Source organism: Bubalus bubalis, chromosome 4 (assembly GCF_019923935.1).
Source record: "Bubalus bubalis isolate 160015118507 breed Murrah chromosome 4, NDDB_SH_1, whole genome shotgun sequence".
Lineage (NCBI taxonomy): Eukaryota > Metazoa > Chordata > Mammalia > Artiodactyla > Bovidae > Bubalus > Bubalus bubalis.
In genome coordinates, this window is record NC_059160.1 from 58,012,639 (window position 1) to 58,038,258 (window position 25,620).

Here is a 25,620-nt window from a genome sequence, read left to right on the forward strand (position 1 = left end):
ATCAGGCTCAGCCCGGCCCACACTCTCCTAGCTCCCAATTTTCACCCACCCACTGGCAGCAATTGGCCTGATGAGTACCAGCCACAAGATGTAAAAACCCAGGAGCTGATTTTGTTTTGCATTGGCTGGACTTGAGGAAGAAAATGTAGCCAGTCAGTAGAAAGCATGATGTAAGGACATTTTTATGCTGATAAAAGTGAGTAAATTCCCTCTGAGGTTGTTAAGCACAATTGGAAATAAATTTACGTACTTGGTCACCAGGGGATCACAGAGGGGTCTAGGAGAGAATCCTTACAGCCAAAGTCAGGAGCTTCCTCATCCCCATGGACGTCTCCAGGACTAACAGTGGCTCTCAGCCATGGAGTTCTGCAGCATTGGGGAGGGAGCAGTCTTTGTCGGTGAGAAGTTCACGTGTGCTGCCTCGTCCTCTGGAAGGAAAACAGGTTGAGAAACTGCTGGCTCAAAGACTCAAAGCAACCATACCTTGTTATACATAAAAGCACATTTGTTAGTCCAAGATCTGTATGTTGATTTTTTAATTGGGGTATAGTTGTTTTACAAAGTTGTATTACTTTCTGCTGTACACCAAAGTGAATCAGCTGTATGTATACTTGTATCCCCTCCCTCCACACGGCACCAAGCTGAGCTCCCTGTGCTATGCAGTTCCTTCCCACTAGGTAGCTATTTTACACATGGTAGTATATACATGTCAGTCCCAATCTCCCAGTTCATCCCACCCACCCCCGCCCCATATCCACACATCTGTTCTCTACATCTGCGTCTCTATTCCTGCCCTGCAAGTAGGTTCATCTGTGCTGTTTTTCTAGATTTTGCATATATGCGTTAATTACAATATTTGTTTTTCTCTTTCTGACTTACCTTTCTCTGTACGGCAGGCTCCATTTGGTGTTGATCCTAAGTTTGCACTGCCTTCTTCAAGTTTCAATATTCTATCAGTTAGATTTGTGGCTGAATCTTTGTGGTGGGCTGGACAGCAGTCCTCTGAGATGTCCAGAACCAGAGAATATACCACCTGATAGGGCAAAAGGGATTGTGATGTGTGATTAAATTAAGCATCTTGAGGTGGGGGGATTATCTTGGATTATCTGGATGGGCCTGATGGAATCATAAGAGTCCCATCAGAGCAGGATGCAGTGTGATGAAGGCAGATGTGTTGAAGATGGAAGAACGGTCCAGAACCCAAGAAATGCAAGCTGCCATCAGAAGCTTAAAAAAAGCAAGGAAACCGGTGCTCTCAGACCTTCCAGAAGGAAGCAACCCTGTAGACAACTTAACTCTGGCACAGGAAGACTGATTTTTCAGTACTTAGAATAAATATACGTTGCTACAAGCCAATAAGTTTGTGGTACTTTTTGAAGCAAGAATAGGAAGCTAAGACAATCTTTATCTTTATGGAGCTGACTGAGGGTGGCCCAAGATGAGAGGCTCCCAGGCTTTAAAAAGAAAGCTTAGAGCAACACCATCCATTGGCTGCTCCAATAAACAAACTAAGTGAATTTTCTATTTTCCCCACCAGCTCACTGGCTTTTTTTCCTCCCCTAGTGAACACAAAGTATCATGGTCAAACCCAGTGTTACTTTTGTTTTTTCTTTTGGAAATTGTGCAAGTCTAAGTTTAGAAGAAACAGGGCCAGAATACCACTCACATTGACCTAGTTCAGTTCAGTTCAGTTACTCAGTCTTGTCCGACTCTTGGAGACCCCATGAATCTCAGCACGCCAGGCCTCCCTGTCCATCACCAACTCCCAGAGTTCACTCAGACTCACGTCCATCGAGTCAGTGATGCCATCCAGCCATCTCATCCTCTGTTGTCCCCTTTTCCTCCTGCCCCCAATCCCTCACAGCATCAGAGTCTTTTCCAATGAGTCAACTCTTCACATTAGGTGGCCGAAGTACTGGAGTTGCAGCTTTAGCATCATTCCTTCCAAAGAACACCCAGGGCTGATCTCCTTCAGAATGAACTGGTTAGATCTCCTTGAAGTCCAAGGACTCTCAAGGGTCTTCTCCAACACCACAGTTCAAAAGTATCAATTCTTCAGCGCTCAGCTTTCTTCAAAGTCCTACTCTCACATCCATACACGACCACTGGAAAAATCATAGCCTTGACTAGATGGACCTTTGCTGGCAAAGTAATGTCTCTGCTTTCAATATGCTATCTAGGTTGGTCATAACTTTTCTTCCAAGGAATAAGCATCTTTTAATTTCATGGCTGCAGTCACAATCTGCAGTGATTTTGGAGCCCCCTAAAATAACGTCTGACACTGTTTCCACTGTTTCCCCATCTATTTCCCATGAACTGATGGGACCAGATGCCATAATCTTTGTTTTCTGAGTGTTGAGCTTTAAGCCAACTTTTCACTCTCCACTTTCACTTTCATCAAGAGGCTTTTTAGTTCCTCTTCACTTTCTGCCATGAGGGTGGTGTCATCTGCATATCTGAGGTTATTGATACTTCTCCCGGCAATCTTGATTCCAGCTTGTGCTTCATCCAGCCCAGCGTTTCTCATGATGTACTCTGCATAGAAGTTAAATAAGCAGGGTGACAATATACAGCCTTGACGTACTCCTTTTCCTATTTGGAACCAGTCTGTTGTTCCATGTCCAGTTCTAACTGTTTCTTCCTGACCCGCGTATAAGTTTCTCAAGAGGCAGGTCAGGTGGTCTGGTATTCCCATCTCTTTCAGAATTTCCCACAGTTTATTGTGATCCACACAGTCAAAGGCTTTGGCATAGTCACTAAAACAGAAATAGATTTTTTTTTGGAGCTCTCTTGCTTTTTTGATGATCCAGCGGATGTTGGCAATTTGATCTCTGGTTCTTCTGCCTTTTCTAAAACCAGCTTGAACATCTGGAAGTTCATGGTTCATGTATTGCTGAAGCCTGGCTTGGAGAATTTTGAGCATTACTAGCATGTGGGATGAGTGCAATTGTGTGGTAGTTTGAGCATTCTTTGACATTGCCTTTCTTTGGGATTGGAATGAAAACGGACATTTTCCAGTCCTGTGGCAACTGCTGAGTTTTTCAAATTTGCTGGCATATTGAGTGCAGCACTTTCACAGCATCATCTTTCAGGATTTGAAATAGCTCCACTGGAATTCCATCACCTCCACTAGCTTTGTTCGTAGTGATGCTTTCTAAGGTCCATTTGACTTCACATTCCAGGATGTCTGGCTCTAGGTCAATGATCACACCATCGTGATTATCTGGGACGTGAAGACCTTTTTTGTACAGTTCTTCTGTGTATTCTTGCCATCTCTTCTTAATATCTTCTGCTTCTGTTAGGTCCATACCATTTCTGTCCTTTATCGAGCCCATCTTTGCATGAAATGTTCCCTTGGTATCTCTGGTTTTCTTGAAGAGATCTCTAGTCTTTCCCCTTCTGTTGTTTTCCTCTATTTCTTTGCATTGATCACTGAGGAAGGCTTTCTTATCTCTTGCTATTCTTTGGAACTCTGCATTCAGATGCTTATATCTTTCCTTTCCTCCTTTGCTTTTCGTTTCTCTTCTTTTCACAGCTATTTGTAAAGCCCCCTCAGACAGCCATTTTGCTTTTTTGCATTTCTTTTCCATGGGGATGGTCTTGATCACTGTCTCCTGTACAATGTCACGAACCTCCGACCATAGTTCATCAGGCACTCTATCTATCAGATCTAGGCCCTTAAATCTATTTCTCACTTCCACTGTATAATCATAAGGGATTTGATTTAGGTCATACCTGAATGGTCTAGTGGTTTTCCCTATGTTCTTCAATTTCAGTCTGAATTTGGCAATAAGGAGATCATGATCTGAGCCACAGTCAGCTCCTGGTCTTGTTTTTGCTGACTGTATAGAGCTTCTCCATCTTTGGCTGCAAAGAATATAATTAATCTGATTTCGGTGTTGACCATCTGGTGATGTCCATGTGTAGAGTCTTCTCTTGTGTTGTTGGAAGAGGGTGTTTGCTATGACCAGTGCATTTTCTTGGCAAAACTCTATTAGTCTTTGCCCTGCTTCATTCCGTATTCCAAGGCTAAATTTGCCTGTTACTTCAGGTGTTTTTTGACTTCCTACTTTTGCATTCCAGTCCCCTATAATGAAAATGACATCTTTTTTGAGTGTTAGTTCTAAAAGGTCTTGTAGGTCTTCATTGAACTGTTCAACTTCAGCTTCTTCAGCATTACTGGTTGGGGCATAGACTTGGATTAGTGTGATATTGAATGATTTGCCTTGGAAACGAACAGAGATCATTCTGTCGTTTTGGGGATTGCATCCAAGTACTGCATTTCGGACTCTTTTGTTGACCGTGATGGCTATTCCATTTCTTCTGAGGGATTCCTGCCCGCAGTAGTAGATATAATGGTCATCTGAGTTAAATTCACCCATTCCAGTCCATTTTAGTTCACTGATTCCTAGAATGTCGATGTTCACTCTTGCCATCTCCTGTTTGACCACTTCCAATTTGCCTTGATTCATGGACTTAACATTCCAGGTTCCTATGCAATATTGCTCTTTACAGCATCGGACCTTGCTTCTATCACCAGTGACACGAACAACTGGGTATTGTTTTTGCTTTGGCTCCATCCCTTCATTCTTTCTGGAGTTATTTCTCCACTGATCTCCAGTAGCATATTGGGCCCCTACTGACTTGCAGTATCCTATCTTTCAGTATCCTATCATTTCGCCTTTTCATACTGTTGATGGGGTTCTCAAGGCAAGAATACTGAAGTGGTTTGCCATTCCCTTCTCTAGTGGACTGCATTCTGTCAGACCTCTCCACCATGACCCGCCCATCTTGGGTGGCCCCATGGGCATGGCTTAGTTTCATTGAGTTAGACAAGGCTATGGTCCTAGTGTGATTAGATTGGCTAGTTTTCTGTGATTATGGTTTCAGTATGTCTGCCCTCTGATGCCCTCTTGCAACACCTACCATCTTACTTGGGTTTCTCTTACCTTGGACGAGGGGTATCTCCTCACCACCGCCCCTCCTGACCTTGAACGTGGAATAGCTCCTCTAGGCCCTCCTGCACCCATGCAGCCACCGCTCCTTGGACCTAAGCTATTGGTAATGCCAGTTCCATCACAGGCATTCATTTCCCAAAGGCAGGGAACAGTTTTAGAGCAGCAATTCAGATTTATGTTCAGCTAATATTACTGTCGGAGAAGGCAATGGCACCCCACTCCAGTACTCTTGCCTGGAAAATCCCATGGACAGAGGAGCCTGGTAGGCTGCAGTCCGTGGGGCGCTAAGAATCAGACATGACTGAGTGACTTCACTTTCACTTTTCCTTTCATGCATTGGAGAAGGAAATGGCAACCCACTCCAGTGTTCTTGCCTGGAGAATCCCAGGGATGGGGGAGCCTGGTGGGCTGCCATCTATGGGATCACACAGAGTCAGACACGACTGAAGTGACTTAGCAGTATTACTATATCCCTACTAAGTGCCTGGCACTCGTATAACATGTTTGACATGTGGAATATCTCCTTAAGCAACACAGTGGGTAAACTGCAAATCTCCTGGGCACACACGTAGCATGAAATAGCCACTATTGTAAGAAGTTAATGCTTATTCTTCTCAGCAAGCATCATAACACTGTAGGGCAGTCACTGTCACTGAATGTTAGCAGCAGGTGCCTGTCTGTGTACCCATCCATCATTCCATCCCAGCAGCTGGATTGCTCATCATTTTCCTGCCTGTGGTGGCCCTGATCTGCAGAAAGCTGCTGCTGCTGCTAAGTCACTTCAGTCATGTCCGACTCTGTGTGACCCCATAGGCAGAAGCCCACCAGGCTCCCCCATCCCTGGGATTCTCCAGGAAAAATCCAGAATTTACCTGTGGTTACAGTAGGCTTCAGTCAGGTTTTATATGTACACACACACACACACACACATATATTACTCAAATAATATTCAATATACTACTTAGAGTGGGCCTCTTCTGCTTCTGTTTCCTCTCAACTATAACATAACACGCAATGAACAATAAGTCTGTGCAATAAGTAACCATGTACTCCAGAGTGACCAGGATCGTACAGAAGGAAGAAGTGATAGTTTAATTGTTTTACTTGTCCTTCAAATAAACACATTGAATTTCTTTCATAAAAATTTGAGAAATTGAGACTCTGCTAGTTCTATTGTTTATCTCTGTTGAATAAAGTTAAAAGAGATCTTTTCCAAGTTGGTTGAGTTTTATCCATGTTCCCTATCAATTGGTCTGTTTCAACATGCATTTCCAGTGTTTGGCATACTAAAAAATTACCCCCATCACTTCTACATCTACTATTTGGTCCTTATTCTGCCCAAGCTTTCTTTTTAAGAATAAAAGTAAATGAAAATATTTCTCTTGGTGAAGTGCCATTTTCTCAATGCTATTTTCATTTTTTTTTTTGCTTGCAATCCAAGTTAGTGATAATTTAGTCATTTATTATGATGATAGCCTCAATATTTGAGATGCCTATCAGAGTGAAATGAAAGTGCCTCTGTAGAATTCAATAGACCAGAGAAGAAAATAATCAAAGTACTGTTTATTCATTCACTTATCAACAAACATTTATTGAACATTTAGTTGCCTTGGTATCCTCTCTTTTTTTCTGCTTTTTCATTCTCTTTCTTCCTCTCTCCTACAAAATTGACATCATATTTCAGAAACTGAAAATTCAGAGATGAAAAAAATATAGCTCCCATCCTTAAGGACTTAGAGACAGTAACAATACAACGCAGTGCAACTGTTCTGTTACGAAAAGGAGCAAGAGGTGCCATGGGCGTATCAGAAGGGAGAGGCCACTTGTGCCTGGGAGCATCATGGAAGGCTTCGCAAAAGAGGTGACACTTTAATAGAGGTTTGAGTAGGAGTTCACTAGGAGAACAGGGTTGGGGGTGTATTAGTTTTCTATCTTTAAGTAACAAATTACCACAACCTCAGTGGCATAAACATTTACTGTCTCACAGTTTTTGTGGGTCAGGAGTCTGGGCATGGATTATTTGGGTTCTCTGTTCAAGGTCAGGGTTTCCCTGATGGTTTTGTGGGTAAAGAATCTGCATGCCAGTGCAGGAAACACAGGAGATGCAGGTTCAATCCCTGGGTTGGGAAGCTCCCCTGGAGGAGGACATGGCAACCCACTCGAGTATCTTGCCTGAGAAATCCCATGGACAGAGGAGCCTGGTGGGCTACAGTCCATGGGGTCGCAAAGAGTTAGACACAACTGAGTGACTAAGCATGCACAGTTCAAGGTCACACAAGGCTCAACTCAAGATATAAGATGGGCTGAATTTTCATTTGGAGGCTTGAATGTGGAATAATGTGTTTCTAAGCTCACTTACGTTGTTGGCAGCTTTCATTTCTTCATGGCTGTATGACTGAGGACCCGAGGCTGTCCTCAGGTCCTGGAGGCTGCCCACGGGTTTATTACCATGGTCTTCTCCAACATGGCTTCTCATTTCATTAAGCCAGCAAGGAGAGTCTCTAGTTTAAGACAGAATCTTATACAGTGTAACAAAATCACAGGCCTCATGTGCACCTAAGGACAGAACCATGAACAACAAAGGTAAAGTCATGAACACCAAAGGAGGGTCTCACTGGGGTTCATGCTGGGGTCCATCACATGGGATGATGAGAGGAATTAGATAGACAGATAAGATGCCATGTAGGGAATGAACAGTGGTTCCATATGGTTGTAACAGGATGGAGAAGTTAGGAAAGAGAGACTCAGACTGGGGAAGTAATAATCATTGCCAACATTTATATAATATTTACTCTGTGCCAGAGTACTTTCATATATGCTAAATCATTAATCTGATCAAGATTATAGAGATTGTAAATGGTGAAACTGCATTTTAATTGCCTGGCTCCTGAGTCTGTGTCTTTAAACCACTAGGCAATACTGCCTCTGGGTAAGTATTGAGGTGTTCCAGGAGCATATTATGAAGGGTCTTGTTAAGGAATTTAATTTTATTCCAGGAAGTGATGAAGAACACAATAGGGATTTGAAAGTTGCTCAGACTGGCACACAACCAGTAGCATCGAGGAGGCACTGGAGCCAAAGAAACTGATGCAGGTGAGGGAAGATGAGTTACTGAATGAATGTGGGAGTTATGGGCATTAGAGGAAGGGGACAGATATGGAAACTTTGCAAAATGTACATGATCTGACTCAGTGATTGTGAGGGCTGGGCATACAGAGGTGGAACTGAGAAAGAGGGGTGTGTCTCAGGTAACTTCCAGGTTCCTGGCCTAGATGGTTTGGTAGGTAATGGAGTACCCACCCAATAAGCATCAGGGTACTAAGAGGCAGGGACTACATTCTTCTCTTTTGGTGTTATATCCTCGGGGCCAGCATAGGGCTTTGCCCATGGTTATGAAAACACCCTCTTACACTGTGTTTTCATAACCATGGGCAAAGCCCTATTACAATGATATGTCAAGCACTGTTCTAAGAGCTTTGCTTGTGCTAACTTGTCTAACCCTCACAAAACCTGCGTGATAGATACTGTTATCATCCACGTTCTACGAAAGAGGCAAATGAGATACAGTGTGGTTAAGTAACTTGTCTGAGTTCACATAGTTTGTAAGTATCACAGCCAAGATTTGAACTCAGGCAGGCTTTCTCTGGAGTCCATGTGCTTGGGCACCGCACTGTGGTCATATCTCCTTCCCTCAATAAACAAAACCCCACACAAACCATCATATTTGTTAAATGTTATGTGACTTTCCTAAAGAATGAATATTTACAATATGATGTGATAAATTTGTCAATAGCCTTAATGGCCTTTGTATAAGTCTCTGTTATCCCATTTAGGGGATTGCATTCTAAGGATGTGTTGAAATATCTTTCTCTCCCACTACTGTTGAGCCCCTCAAACCTAAGGGCTGGGTTCTGTTCCAGACATTTCCATGGTGTCTCATGCAGTGCACTCAATAACTGTGGAATGAATTATTTTCTTATGTATTATATGAATTATTTATAATTCCTAAATTGTACTGACTGTGTTATCTCATTTAATACTGACATCAACTAGTGACAGAATGTCCTGTTATTCTCTTTTTATAAATGTGGACATCGAGGCAGAAGAGAGTGACCAAACTGAACCCCAAAGTTCAATCGAGAGTACTCATCATCCTTCCTCATTATAATAAATCTTGACCAGAATAATGGAGACCCTCGAGAATATACTATTCTAAGCTGAAATACTCAATATAATGGCTGTGATTCTTGCAATCCATTTTTTTTTCTTTTTTTACAAGCACATCAGGGAAATAAAACCTGAAAACATAGGCTACACTAAAAACTAAAAAGAGGAAAGTATCATGACTGGCATTAAGTAATTGATTAATTAATTAATTATGTGGCCATCACAGAGTGTAGTCTAAAGAAGAAGTCTATTTATTGAGTAAATAAATTAAAAACTAAAAGCCAGGGGAACAGACTGTGGCTGTCATCCTTACTTCAGCACATGCCCACCTCTGTCACTCTGACCTCGTATCCACTCACCAATTCAAAATAAATCTAGGAAAATCACCTTCATCAGCATTGTGGCTTTCAACTAATCCACAAGCAAGGCTGACAGTCTTTGTTTTTCCCTTCAAAATTCACCACTATTCTTTTCTTATCTATCTCAATTGTCTGATTTCCTTCCATTATTTGAAGTGTATCTTTTTTTCTGTTCTTTTCCTCTGAGATAACAGCTTCAGTTCAGTTCAGTCGCTCAGTCGTGTCCGACTCTTTGTGGCCCCATGGACTGCAGCATGCCAGGCTTCCCTGTCCATCACCAACTCCCAGAGCTCTTACTCAAACTCATGCCCATCGAGTCAGTGATGCCATCCAGCCATCTCATCCTCTGTCATCCCCTTCTCCTCCCACCTTCAATCTTTCCCAGCATCAGGGTCTTTTCTAGTGAGTCAGTTCTTCGCATCAGGTGGCCAAACTATTGGAGTTTCAACTTCAACTGGAATACTAGAAATAACAGCCTAAGAAGTAAGATAATATTTATCCTTTTCCCCTCTTTTCTCTTGTTTGCTTGTCCTATCTCTTCCATGACCTACTTTCCTCCTGTAGATGGACATCACCTTTTCTGCTTCAAGAATCAGTTCAAGAGTCCTTTGGGGGTAGACTTATTTCTAAGAAGACCCGCATGTCCCCTGCCTCTTTGTCTTCAGGCCTTATTGCAATACCCCACCCTTGCTTGAGCCTGGGCTGAACCTAGTAATTTGCCAAAGATTGCAAAAGTATTGGGATAATTAGTATGGCAAAAGTGATGGGGTATCACTCCAAGGTAGGGTCACGAACAATTGTAAGATTCATCTTGCCAGTAGGCTGTCTCTTGCCTTCTTGGCTTGATCATTTTGATGAAGCAAGTTTCCACATTGGAAAGGTCCCTGCGGCAAGGACCTGAAGACAGCCTCCAGTTAACAGAGAGAAGTCAATGCTCTTTCCAACACTGCACACAGAAATGGATTCTGCCAACAGCCATAGTGCTTGGAAGTGGGTCTGTTCCCCAGCAAAGCTTTCAGATGAAACTGCATACTTGGACTAACACCTCGACAGCAGCCTTGTGAGAAACTATGAAACAGAGGACCCAGCTGAGCCATGCACAGGTTACTGACCCACTGATATGATGAGATAATATACATGTGCTATTTTAGGTCACTAAGTTTTGGAGTAATTTGTTACACAGCAATAGATTACGAATATATCTCCTTTCTGAGCAGCTTCCCTGCACCCTAGGCGCCTCTCCTTTGTGCAGCCATCTGTACAGCCTTATTCTTGTACTTGGAACACAGAATTCTAATTATGTGTGCCTTTGTTTCCTGCTCTGCACCAAGCTCACTGAGGGCAGTGACCTGATTTATGTCCCAGCACAGCACCTGGCTCAACAATAATTGTGTGTTAGTAATGAACACATATTCAACAGCTTTCTCTGCTCCCACTTCTCTCCCACTAATCACCGGCAATTGGTACCATTAGAGCAAGAGAAGATGGTTCAGCTCCAACCATCTCAGGTAACTGCTATAATTCTGCCTTTGCTCCTGCTCTCTTCAGCCCTTTGGGCAACATATGCTGGCAAAAATGAGATGAGCAGATTTAAGACACATTCTCTTCTTTGATCTTCTCAGTCAATCCTATGAGCTAGATATTAGGATCCAGTGCATAATGAGGAAATTAATGTCTTGCACCAAGTTGCATAGCTGATAAACAGCAGAGTCGAAGTTAGTATTTGAATATATCTGATTTTTGATTCAATACAAATCTCTATTTACAGTTATGCCATGCATCCTGATCATGGACAAAGTTTCTTATTCTCAAGGATAAACTATTAAAATTAAAAAAAAAACAAAACAATGTTATTTGAAAACATTTACTGAGTTCTTATTCTGTGGCAGGCACTATTCTACATCCTTTAAATGTATCTACTCATGACATTCTTACAAAAGCTATGAGGCAGATATTATTACTATCTCCATTTTACAGAGAAGAAAACTGAGAAAAAGATAGGTTAAATAACTCGCCCAAGGTCATATGCCTGGAAAGTGGGAGAGCAAGGATTCAACTCAGAGGGTCTGGGTTTAGAAATCAGCCTGGTTTTAGGGGACATGATTCATTTCAGGTAATTTTGATTTGCTCCTATAAGAGAGCAAAATGGCAGATCACTACTCACAGGTATTTGAATCCTAGTTTCCCAAGATAAAATTAATTTGGAGATTCATTTCTCCTTTGTTAATGAGCATCAGTTCTTCTCTGGAGAGAGGACCCCCTCCTGTTATGGATCCCCACCGCAATGTAGGAGCTCTAATTAAGTCTCTGCAAAGTACATAAAAAATGGAAATAATGAGAATCTGGAATTCAGAAAGACATGACTCTGATAGCAACCCTGAACACAGTTTGGCCAGATTTTGTCCCTTCCTTTTAGCATCTTGTGGCTGTGAGTAATAAGAGGAGATGTAAAAATACGTTAATATTTGAAAGAAGAAAGCTTAATTGGAAGATGTTTTCAAGCAAGGGCACAGAGCATTATGTGAGCCTTCAATTCATTTGTTGAGAAGAGTTTATAAATTTAATGTAATTTTTTTTCTTCAGTTGTAATTGCCAGATAAAAAGTCAATGAGTTATGTAAGACCTATGAAAAAGGGCATCTCCCAGCCTTGTCCCTTCTGCATGCCCCCACCTGAGGAAGCTACCTCTTAAAGCCTTTTCAGCTCTTTCTCTTGATATTTACCTTTGTATTTCCAAATAACTTGCTCATACTATCTCTTATTTCAGTTTGAGACATCATTCTGGAGAAAGATTTGTCACTGGCATTTTATATGTCAAGTTAGCATTTCCTTTTCAGACATTTCTGCAAGAATGAAGACAATAATGCAAAGAAGTAATAGTACCTCCACATGAAGAGTACATACATATTTATACAAAACACCTTGAGATTTATGGGCTTGGGAGAGGGAATAGCTGTAAGAGACAACCTAAGAGCAGTAAACAAGTAGATGGGCGAAGTAGCCATCACCACTTGGGAATAAAAAAGGCATACCAGAGCAAGCCTGAGATGCTATTTTACATGTAATAAATCAACAAAGAAACGTTTAATAAAACATCCAGTGCTGGTATGGTTATTATAAGTTGAAACACTCACATGCTTCTAATAGAATATTTTTGAAAGGCAACATGACAATACCTACCAAGTGCCATAAATTTGGTCATACTGTTTGACCCAGTGATCTACTCCTGGAAAGTGATCCTAAGAAAATAGTACAACAGATGCAAAAACCTGTATATTACTAACAATTTCATTGTAGTATTAACTATGAATCAATATAACTCATTAGATGGGTAATTATCTAGATGTTAAAAGTGATAAACATGATGCTATATAAAACATGAAAAATACTTATGGTGTTAACCAAACAAAGCTAAACATGAAATAGTATATGCTGTCTGATTTTAATCCTGTATAAACAAGTGTATGGGCTTCCCAGGTGGCACTAGTGTGTAAAGAACCCACTTGCTAATACAGGAGACTTAAGAGATGTGGGTTCAATCCCTGGTTCAGGAAGATCCCCTGGAGAAGGGCATTGCAAACCACTCCAGTATTCTTGCCGAGAGAACCCCGTGGACAGAGGAGCCTGGTGAGCTACAGTCCATAGGGTTGCAAAGAGTCAGACCCGACTGAAGCAACTAAGCATACACACACCCAACAAGTGTACACGAGGGCTTCCCAGGTGGCTCAGAGGTAAAGAATCTGCCTGCCAGGTCAGGAGATGCAGGAGACGTGGGTTCAATCCCTGAGTCAGGAAGATCCCCTGAAGGAGGAAACGGCAACCCACTCCAGTATTCTTGCTTGAAAAATCCCACGGATGGAGGAGCCTGGCGGCCTACAGTCCATGGAATCACGAAGAGTTAGACACAACTGAGCAACTGAGAACACACACACACACACAAATAAGTGTGCATACCTACAGGACTGGCTTCAGTATGAAAGATATGGATGAACTGATTTGAAGTTTGGGTCTTTCATTTACAAGCTGGGTGTCCTGGGGCTTAAAAAATGCACATCTGAGCCTTGTTTGCTGCATCTACAGAATCAGAAAAAAATATTGACCTTTTAGAGTTGATGTAAACTTTAGAAAAATATGTAATTGGATGCTAATACAGTGTCAGCATATTATAGTAAGGGCTCAATAGATGGTTACAAGTACTGCTAACATATGCACCCAGACAAGAAGGCAATATTCAGAGATAGGGAACTATCTTACAGAGATGGAACTATGGATGATGCTTTTTCCCTTAAAAGTTTTATGTATATGGATATATAGAGATTGTATATACATTATACCTAAATTTATAAAATTATATATATAAATTTACAAAATTATATATAATTATATGTAAGCTATCTAAAATTATATCTTTATATATATATGAATGTATGTTTATATATAAATGTTATATGTATAATTCCTATGTAAGCGGTTTAATTCAATGGAATCATACAGAGTGTCTTTGCCAGTAAGGAAGGCCCTTGTGCCTATAGGTGCCATGATAAAATAAGCCTGAAGAGAAAGCAAGGTTGGGAGCCTTGGTCTGTTACACCTCTGTTCTCTTTTTATTGCCTTTGGCTCTCCCAGCTCTTTGTTCTCCTGTGGGCAATTGCTGCTGGAACTGGTGCATTCCTGTTAAGTGGCATTTTAACCCCGATATTCCCACAACTCTATGCTGTTTCCTTAACTGACATTTGCATGGCAGATGGCGTAAATGGCCTAGCAAATATATATTGGGTCACTGTGAAAGAACTGCCAGATTGATGGCTGTGTTGGCTGTGTGCCTCCAAGCAGACACACGACTGGAAATTACACAGAGGCTCAATTTTTCAGACCAACTTGTGGGCTTTCTGTTCCTCCCTTGCTACAGGCGATCAGTAGAACAGGTGAAGATGGTCTGATTGGCTTCACTTTAAATAGACATTGATGTGGGCAAATGGGTTGGCACACAACGTGCTAAACTGGGAGCTGAATCTTTCTCCTTCTAATCCTGCCTGCATCAGATTTGTGGGGCTTCCCAGGTGGCGCTAGTGGGTAAAGAACATGCCTGCCAATGCAGGAGATGCAAGAGACATAGGTTCAATCCCTAGGTCAGGAAGATCCCCTGGAGGAGGGCATGGCAAACCACTCTAGTATTCTTGCCTGCAGAATCCCATGGACAGAGGAGCCTGGAGGGCTATAGTCTATAGGGTGGCAAAGAGTCGGACACAACTGAAGCAACTTAGCACTCAAGGATGCCAAAATCTTAACCTGTTCATTTCCAGAGTGTTCCATGGGATAATACTAAGCTTCTTTCAAGGAGTATCATGGAGGCTGACTTAGGAAGGCAGAACAATTATCTAAGTGGTTAAAGAAAACTTGTTTATTTAGTACTTCTTAGCTCCTAACTGCTTCTGGGGAAGAATAAGCCATTGACTTGACTTCTACCTCTTCTTTGGCTTTCATCCCTGTAACACAATTATTTTCTGTGCTCGTGATCTTCCCACCTAGACTATAAGTTTCTTGAGGACAGAGACTAAATGTTATGGATGTTTGTCTTCCTGATGGCACATAGTAGGACTCTTGCCAGTGCTGTCTCTCTGTGCCTAGTGAGCACTTTGTGAAACAAGTACTGTGAGCCTGGTCCGTAGTGCTGTAACAGGCAGTCCTGTATCTAGCAGGGCCCCACTCTGGATCTCCTGTGGCTACGTCCCTACTGTTGGGACCAAGAGTCCAAGGTTTTATTATCTCAGTAGATGGTTGTGAACATGACATGATAGGTAAATACGATTCTACTTGGACTTCTCTCTTCTCTGCACCTATCAAACTACATTTTTCATATCCATGTCCCTGGAATTTCCTATCTCAATGGCCTTGAATCCAATTCCAGAATCCGCATGGGTCTCTGCCAAAGGAAGACTATGATGCCAGAGTTTGATATCCTTAGGCCTGCAGGATGGCCAAGGGGGAGCTGTTTGCAGGGGTGGGGAGGGGAGGGTAGAACTGCAGTTTGGAAATGTGAACCAGGAGGCACATGTGCTGTGAGTATATGCTGGCTTATAGTGCAGGATGGAACTGGATTGGGAAGAGAAAGTGAGTGAAGAGCAGGCTGGGTGAAGATGTTCCCTGGGCTGCCATGTTTAGGTGCAGCACATGAGTTCTAAATTTGAACCTGGCCTTCAATTTTCCAGAAAGGTAGGACTATAGGACAAGGCATATGTTTGAAAATAGATAGAATGTACTTTATTTCATCTGTGTTAGCTTCACTTATAACTGTTATTCATTTGTATTCATGCTCAGTTCTGCACATTTTAAGGGCAGGTGATGCCAATGAATTCAACTTGCAAAATAATGTTGGGGTTAAAAGGTGATGTCAATTCCTATATTTTATGTACTTATTTAACCTTCCTGTGGACAGATACATTTGAATGTAATAAATGATTAAAAAAAAAAAGAATGTGAATTATGGAGTAGTTTGAAAAACAAAACAATTTTAATCATATAATTCTCCAACCTGATCAATTAAGTATTGCTAAGTTGAAGTCCTATGAGCCTCCTTTAGTAAAATGGTAATTAGCTCATTAATGTCTCTGAATGAAATGAAATAAAAGAGTTCTAAAAGCACTCAAAAATAATATTTTCTAAATAAGCCTTCATATTTTGCCCATTTTCTTTATACAGCTAATTTACTTAGGTCATTTAGTTCTCTAAAGTCAGGTGAACTTCTGCCTACTTTAAGTAAGAATGATGACCATTTCCGAAATGTGCAGGCCCCACCTGGCAAGGTTTTGTGGAATTGATTCATGTTTGTGAACGTGACAGGGCAGGTAAGATTCCAGACCCAAAGTCAAGGTCCAATCTCTCCTTTGAGATCTCACTGGAAGTGAACAATCATTAAGATAATGATTATTACACTTTATAGAAACATTTTATTGTTCTTTTTCAAATGATTAAAAAAATCCCACTATAAGCAGGAAGAAATTAGATTCAGAGGGAAAACAAGAACTTTATAGGCCATCTGCTCAGACTTTCAGATTTAAATTTTATACATAAGAGCACATTAGCTGTGGGGAAAAATGTGATCACATTTTGTAGCTGTCTGAGCAATGAAGAAATTTCCCTCGTTGGGTTTTTTGCATGGAAATAAAAGGAGCCGTTTTGCTGAAGAAAATGAAATGGCTTCGGTATGGGGGAAATTTGCTGTTCACCATTTTATATTTATGGAGTGCTGAACTTACACCGTTCTTTATAAAATATGAAGAAATGGTCCATGCCTCCAGGGTTCATGGGGGACATTAGACAAACAGTATTTGAGAGCACCTCACAAAGAGAAAACTGAGACCTTGACAGCTTGTTAGTGGCGACGAGTAACAGGATGGATGGGGTGGATTCACAGGGGACAAAGGGCCCACCTGTGGGTAGGAGAACACAGATGCATGAGCGAAAGGAGGCTGTTCTTTTGTACCCCTTCTCCAGAAGCCAGCCCCCTAGCTTAAAGCCTGGTCCTGGTGGCTGTGCCTTTAGGAATCTGCTTTTTCACCTGGTGGTGGAGAATGGTAGGATGTGGCTGACAGTATGAGAGTCAAGGATCACACTGAGCTGGGGAGGATGGGTGACAGCCATGCAGCTCACATCAGCTCCTGCCTCCTGCGAGCCACAGCTGGCGGCTTTCCTAGGAATGGTCAGGACAGCATTTGATTAGGTCAGGCTGCTCCTCCTGCTGCCTCTAACCTACCTGTCTGACGCTCCGTGACAGGGGCAAGAGAGGTCGTAGCAAACACCAGGACAATTAGTGTGCACCGTTGCTTTTTCTAACTGCTTGCCTCCCTTCCTAGGCTGTAATCATCAGAGAAATCTCCATCTTCATTTGCTCAAATGAAGCCAGGCAAACAAATCCAGCCTCTTTCCCCCACTTTGTTTTGCTGTGAAAAGATGAAGGAGGCTCAATGAATGCTTAAAGTGATGGAATGAATGCTGACCCCAGCAGCTAACAGTCTTTTACAGTCAGCTGTAAGAGCTGATACCTTAAAGCAACTAGTTTAAAGAGGTATATGAACCATTTTTTAAAAAATACTAATTAAGGAAAACCAGTTAAAAGGAAAACTGTGAACTGAGAGTCATGAAAAAACAAATTAAATTCATTTGAGTTGGTGCTTTTTTAGAAAAGCTTAGATTAATCTGATGGTAACTGAATGAAAGGAGCACAGAACTCAATAGGAATGATAGCACTGAAAATCAAATTTCATTCAGCTTATTCATAAATCTTAAAAGTAAAATAACATAGCAGTTCAGGGTGAGCCTTGGTAGTCAGAGCACCTAAGTTTGAATGTTAGGTCTCCTATCTTTTAACTATGTGACCCTAAATAAGTTAATAACCCTCTCTGTGCTTCCAATCCCTCATCTGCTTCCATTCCCTCATCAGATAGTACTAGAGAGCATTAAATGATCACTGCTATGTGACTGGAAAAGGAAATGGCAACCCACTCCAGTGTTCTTGCCTGGAGAATCCCAGGGATGGGGGAGCCTTGGTGGGCTGCTGTCTATGGGGTCGCACAGAGTTGAACACGACTGAAGCGACTTGGCAGCAGTAGCAGCAGCAGCTATGTGACTGCAGCCATTAAATTAAAAGACACTTGCACCTTAGAAGAAAAGCTATGAAAAATCTAGACAGCATATAAAAAAGCAGAGACATTACTTTACCAACAAAGGTCTGTATAGTCAAAGCTATATTTTTTCCAGTAGTCATGTATGGATATGAGGGTTGGACCATAAAGAAAGCTGAGCACTGAAGAACTGATGCTTTTGAACTGTGGTGTTGAAGACTCTTGAGAGTCCCTTGAACAGCAAGGAGGTCAAACCAGTCAATCGTAAAGGAAATCAGTCCTGAATATTCATTGGAAGGACTGATGCCGAAGCCCCAATACTTCAGCCACCTGATTCGAGAACTGACTCATTGGAAAAGCCCCTGATGGTGGGAAAGATTGAAGGTAGGAGGAGAAGGGGATGACAGAGGATGAGATGATTGGATGTTATCACCGACTTGATGGACTTGAGTCTGAGCAAGCTCCAGGAGTTGGTGAAGGACAGGGAAGCCTGGCGTGCTGCAGTTCATGGGGTCGCAGAGTCAGACACGATTGGGTGACTGAACTGAACTGAACTGAAATGAGATAATACATAAAAAGTACTTAGTGGAGTGCCTGAGATATTTTGCAAGTGCTCAAAGAAATATTAGAAATATTAATCCAGTGATTTTTAAAACTATGCTTTAATGACTCCTTCTAGTCTTCACTCTCCCATTCATATACTGTAAAACTGATTTATTAGAGCACCCATATCTGAAGACCTATATTGAGCTTTCCATCAAGACTTCCAGATTTACTAATAAAATACAGAACAGCCAGTTAATCTTTTTCTCTTTATAAAAAAATTGAGTGAAAGATACTTTAAATTTTATAGTGCCTTATAACTTCCAGAAGTTTTACACACATTATTTCATATAACCCCATAATGACCCCTTTTCCCCTGTATGCCTGTATTGCCCTCCCCCCACTGCCCTGTCCCCACTAGTAACCACTAGACTGTCCTCTGTATCTGTGAGTTTGCTTCTTTTTTATATATATTCACTACTTGTATTTTTCAGATTCCACATGATATCATATAATATTTTTATTGTCTTCTAGGTCTGCCTTATTTCACTTAGCATAATGCCCTCCAAATCCATACTTTTTGCTGCAAATGACAAAATATTGTTCTTTTTATGGCCAAGTAGTATTCCATTGTATATATGTGTATGTATGTATATTTATATACATATATATATATAGTGCATCTTCTTAATCCATTCTTGTTGATGGACATTTAGATTGCTTGTATACCTTGAAAGCTATAAATAATGCTACTATGAACATTGGGGTGCAAAAAATAGAACACTCAGTTAAATTTAAGTTTCAGATAAATGATGAATAATTATTTAGAATAAGTATGTCACTGATATTTTATCTGGCAATCTTCCTTAAGGGTTTTTTGTTTTGTTTTTTAATATAATGTTGCTGTTAAACCATTGTTTATCTTCTATACTTCATTTTAGAAGCTAAGCTCAAAAATGTATATTTATCTCAATTAAATTTCATTCCATAAATTTCAACTTCTTTTTCTGACTTGTCAGAAGTTTTAAATTCTTGATTTTATGAAGTCATTGTATTCACTCTGCTTCTTAACCCTGAATCTCTAGTTTGATATTTTGGCCAGATAGGGAAGGTCTGTGAAAGGAGAAGTAAAGTGCAAGATGGAGTTTAGGAAGAATGGTGGTGGCAGAGAGAAAGCCAGTTAGAAAGAATAACTCAGGATAGAAGTAGTTTTAAGGAAATTGGGGAAAGAGGAAGAAACATACATTGAAAGGAAAGGTATCAGTAGTCAGAGTTCTTCATTTCATAAAACTGTTCAATTTAAGCAAAAAATAAAATAAAGATCAATTATATGAAGAGATAGAAGGCGCACAGACTCTACCATAAATTTGGATAATGGGCAGGAATCAAGAGCTGGGTAACAGGAACCACAGCAAAGTCTGTGAAGTAGAAACAGGCTGGACTCAAGGCCACCTGGGCTACTGCTGGGCCAGTGAGAATGTCCACCTTGGGTCAGAGGTGAGCTCTGGCTAAGAGTATCCCACTGGCCGAGCTTAAATCCATCCTCTGGCAGCATTGCGGTGAGGGAATCTTTGGTCAAACCCTTTGGTCTCCATCAAGGAATGCTCAACATAGTTAGGAAGGGGCTTCTATTTCAGACTTCTATTTCTATTTCAAAATCACTCAAATCAAATTAGTCAATCAGCCATTCAGTAAGAAAGAAAACAAACCAATGTCCCCAATGGAAAGGTTAAAAGGATGGAGTCATTTACAGATGACTCATTCTATGCTGCCTCCAGCCCAGGCCTCTTATCCATGCTGTTAATCAGTATAGTCATTGCCTACTCAGTGTCTCTAATAGTATGTGTGAGTCAAAGCAATACCAATAAAATTTCTCCAAAATCTAGCTCATGCTCTGCACCCACTTTACATCCAGCCTGTGTCTTCTCTGAGAGTAGCCCCTCTCTATGAACATCACACCTTCCTAATATAGTATCATTCTTGACACTTCCCACTCTTCAGTCCTTTATACTAAATTTACCTCCAAGTTCTGCTGAATTTACTCATTAATCTCACTTGAATCTCTTTACTTCTCTTCATCACCTCCACCACTCTAGTCCATCCTAATCCTATCCCTTGCCTTTACTATTATTAACCACCGCATAACTTATATCTTTGGATCTATTCTGTCTCTCCTGCAAACTGTTCCACACCCTGCAGCCAGAGCAATCTTTCCAAAATGCAAATTTGAACATGACACCCTATCCCCACATCTCTCAGCATGAAACATTTCAATGGCTTTCCATTATGCTTAGAAAAAGATCAAGATCTTTAGTCTACAAGGTTTTAAATGATCTGAACCCCAGATATTTCTCTCCAAACTCTGTACCCTGGGTTTGGGCAGAGGTTGTGGGGCTGATGGTGGTGTATTATGTGGGGGGCTGGTCTCCAGTAGCGGTTTCTATAGCAACAGTGTCTCTTGGCTAAGATTCAACCTCTAAGCTTAGAATTAATTCCAGCCTTTACTGAACACCTATTGTGTGTTATAGTCCTGATTCTTGTACACACGTTTACTTAATTAGAAGCAAGTGTCTTGGCCAGAGGATGGCTCATATTTCTCTCCAGTTCACTCTGTGGTGTTTTGATTGGCTGCTTGGAAACATTCTGACAACTAGAGGGCTTCACTGCTTTCTTTGCCCCTTGAAAGGTGCTCAAATACTAGTAGTCAGGAACCATCCTCTGGGCTCTGAAGGGTTCTGGAGTGTGTGACCCCTGTGAGCATTTTGAATATTTTGCTAAAAATATTTTTATTATCATTGCATAGTTTTACACTGAAAACAGTAAAAAATAAAAGCCAAGAGTTCTTTCTATTGGCATTCCTAATTTGTAGATGTAACTGGCAACTTGGAACTCTGGGTCCCTCAGCAAGGCATGGTTCCTCTTCTGGTTCCCTTCTGCCCTTGCAGAAGAATGTTTAGGGTTGCAGAGAACTTCGTGTTACCAGAATGACTACATCCCAATTCCCAACATTTATATCCTTAGCATCACAAGCTGCTTGAGACTGTCATAATCAATTCTATCATAACCTTCATCCAAAAGGGAATGATAAATCCTGGTTTGCCTAGTATGACACCCTCTTTCACTCCTCAGAATGTCCCAGTGCATGGTCACTTATTCATCCATGTTTACACCAGGTTTTCTAAAAAATTTAATATTCTCAGGCTACCACCTTCCCCATGGATTTTATTCCTCACATGTATCTGTATCTGACCACATTGCCCATTATTTCTCAGTTTCCCAAATCAGTCCTAAGAGTCATCTGAAACTCACAATCTCCCTTGAATCTAAAAAGCTTTTCCTGAATGTTCTCAATGGTCTCCTTTTAATTGAAATCTGATTTCTCTGAGGATAGATTCTGCTTCTTGTTTGTGTCCAAAGATAGAGGTGGTAATGGTGGCTGACCGTGCCTCACTCTTACCACCTGGGCCATCTCTTCTGGACCTTCAATGGGTCTTACTTATGACAGTGTTTGGTAATTAGTTGGTAAGTAACTTTCTCTGAGTCAATGCAACTAGTCCTAATACCACACCTTGGCTAATCCCAGTTCTATGGTTGATCATTGGATGACCTAGAGCAAGACACGGGGTTCCAGCTTCTGCAAAGTGGGGATATGACACCTGTGTACAGCATTCCTAAAAGAATTCCCTGAGCTCCAGCCCAGTGCTTGATGTACACTACTCAACTGAGGGTCTGACTGTACACTAAGCCGTCTCAGCAGCTGCTTAACACAATAGCTATAAGAGATAAAATAACATTAGAATTCTCCTTTCATAGGGAAAGAGAGAGAACCCACTTAAATAACATTCTCATGTTCACAGAGTCAGGAGAGAGTAGGAACTGCTTTCAAACTCAAGTAGATGAACAGCATGGACTGTGCTCTAATAATAATAATGCCAATAATAATAATGACAACAACAACAATAATGTGCAGAGTGTGCATTTAATAGAAGGGCATTGATGTTGTCTTTGATGATGGTGATGTTACTGTATTACCCTTCTCGTGTGGCTCCATTCTCAACTTTCCACCTTTCTTGGGGCCTGTATCTTTTCCAGATCATGCTCTTTTTTTTTCATTCAATAGGCATTTCTTGAAAACTGACTCTATGCCACACAGTGTCTCAACTAAGAAAAGCAAACCAGACAGACAGGGTTCCTGAATTCCTGAAATAGTTCATTGGGGAAGATGTCCATGGAACAAAAAGTGTTAGATGATGAATCAATTACAAGTATGAAAAAGCAGAAATCAAGAGAGCTGGGAAAGCTGATCCCTGGGGCTCTGATCTTGGTGGGGGTGAAGGGAACAGGAAGTGCTCTTAGGTCAGAAGAATTCCCCTCCTCTTTCCTGTAAACTAGCGGGCGTGGGACGGGCGGGGCAGGGTGGGGGGGCCGGGATGCAGGTGTTTTTCTTAGGAGATTCAGAACAGGCTATTTGAGCTTTTTATGTTAAATTTGTTATTTATAAAAGAACAAAACAACTCATGGGTTTTAGAAATATGACAGGCCATTAGGAAAACTGAATGAAAATATGATAAAATCTCTTAGTAGTTTTCTCTAAAGGAGTTTCCTTCTGCCTCAAAAACACTATCCTCCATCTATTCCCATGAAATTTCATCCAATCTCCTCTATTGTTGCCCTGTCCTGACAGATTTGGGTTTGGGATAAACACTCCATATTCATCTATTAGGACCTTTGCCTCTAGCTGTTCCTAAATTCTAATTTGTCCTTCAACACAGAAGCTTTATATTCTTGAGAGCTTTCTACAAACATACAACTATGCCAGTTTATCCTTCTAGATCTGTTTTAAATATTTACATTGCCTTAAAATGTTGAAATACTTAACTTGGGGATCAGTTGCTTTCCCATAAAATGTTGTAGCTGTGTATTATATTTCCAACTAAAAATATAGGGGAGGATTTGTAAAATATTTAGGTTGAAGAAACCCTAGCACAAACCTAATTTATAAAATGTTATAAATAATAATGAAGCAGTTTTCTAATTAGAAGCTGTTTCCTCAAATAAAGGCATACAAAGTAGTTTATTTCTGTAGTCCTTTTGAAAAAAAAAAAAATCAGTTCATCAGCATATCTGAAATCCATACACTGAACTGGCAGAAAATCAAAGTATTAATTTATGTGGGAGAGGAAAACCCCTAAAGATTTTCATTTAAATATCTATATCTTGGACTCATTTTAGGTTCTGATTTAAAATCAGGGGTTCAATATTTCACGCCCGATTATAAGGCAGAATCCAGAGAATTAGATGAGACATTTTCTGACTCGTATTATCTCCTTGATGAACCAAAACCTTACTTTCAGATTCATTTTCCGTATGATTTCCCTGTTGGATACGTCCTGAATGCTGCGGTGAGAAGCCAGCAGGAAAACCCCAGGGAAGAGGTCAGAAACGATGCTATCAGAGGCAGAAATGTCAAGGGACAAGGACTGAAAATTGGAAACAATGAGAGAGGGAGAGGGAGGGAGGGAGAGAGGGAGAGGAAAAAAAGAGGGGGCGAGATTGAGAGAGGATTTGTATGCAAGGGAGCACCATGTAAGAAATAATACATGGAGTACTGCCACCAACATGATCGTTTTGGTTCCTCTTATTTAAACCCTCTTTAAGCCTTCACTTGTAATTAATAAGAACTGCTATTTAAAAAAATTTCAGAAGGACTTCTGTTTAGTGTTGAAACATAAAAGAAAAAATATTGTCCTTTCATCATCTCCAAAAGGAAAAAGAAAAAAAAAAACCCACACGATTTATGTATATACTTTTGGAATCAAAGCCCCTTTTATGTCTCTTGGTGCGGATCATAAACAGAAGCCAAATCTGATCGCCCCAAATAATAAAACAGTGGAGAAAAAGATAATGCACCCTTACCATTTAAACACTTGGACCTCATCATTAAAAGTGGTCCAAGTAAGTGCTATTAAATTAATCCTAAGAATGTAGGACACTGAAATTTGTATAGTAGGGGCTTGTTTTCAGTATAGAAGCAACTACTGAGCCATCAGTAATAGTACACTTTTTATGGTTGTTTTCTCAAAAGAGGTGCTGGCCTACAGAGCTACCATGCTGGCCACCAACTCTCCCTAACCCATTCTCTTGGGACTAATGCTGTTTTCTATGTTTGTTTGTTTTGGTAAAGTGGAAAAAACACAAATTATATATATCAGGGCTAGTATTCAATTGAGAAGGTTACTTAGCAGATAGTAGAGTTCTGATGAAAGTGAAAACTTATCCTGAGAGGAAGAAATTAGCTGTAAATTTGGTGAAGAAGGCAGCTGAATTTTTCTCCAGAAAGGCCAATTGACATATACAACCTGAAGCATATAGCAAACATGTGATGGAGAGCCAGCTGAAACTTAATAAGTTTCCCCACTGAAGTGCATTTGGGAGGTTGTTGGGGGCGGGGCTTCAAATAGAGATAAACAGCAATCCAAGACGGGGGAAGCATCCTTAGAGGCAATCATTTTTTAAACAAAAAACATAAAGGCTTATGTATACAGCTGGTATTTACATGAATTCCTCCCACTAATGCCTGGGACTTTGGAAGACACACCAAGAGATAGGAGGTAAGCAGCTGTCTGTGCAGATATTGTCAACGAAGAGGATTTGGAATTCTGATCTATTATGTAAAAGCCTATAACTGGTGACTTTTACCTGGGGATGTGGGGAAGAAGGGCATCTAGCTGACCTCTAAATGCTAGTGTGTTCAGGGCCTAATCCTGAGCCTCCTTCTTCACCTGCCTTTTCTCCCCAGGTGAACGCACACAGTATGTGAATGCAATCTATGCTGATTTAATGTTTATAAAATGCCGAGAACCTTGCCTAGTTCATAGTAAACACCATAGAAGTGTCAGCTATTGTTATTTATTATAGCTAATTGCCTAGTAACTATTTCCACTTGAATGTTTGATAGGTATTTCCAAATTAA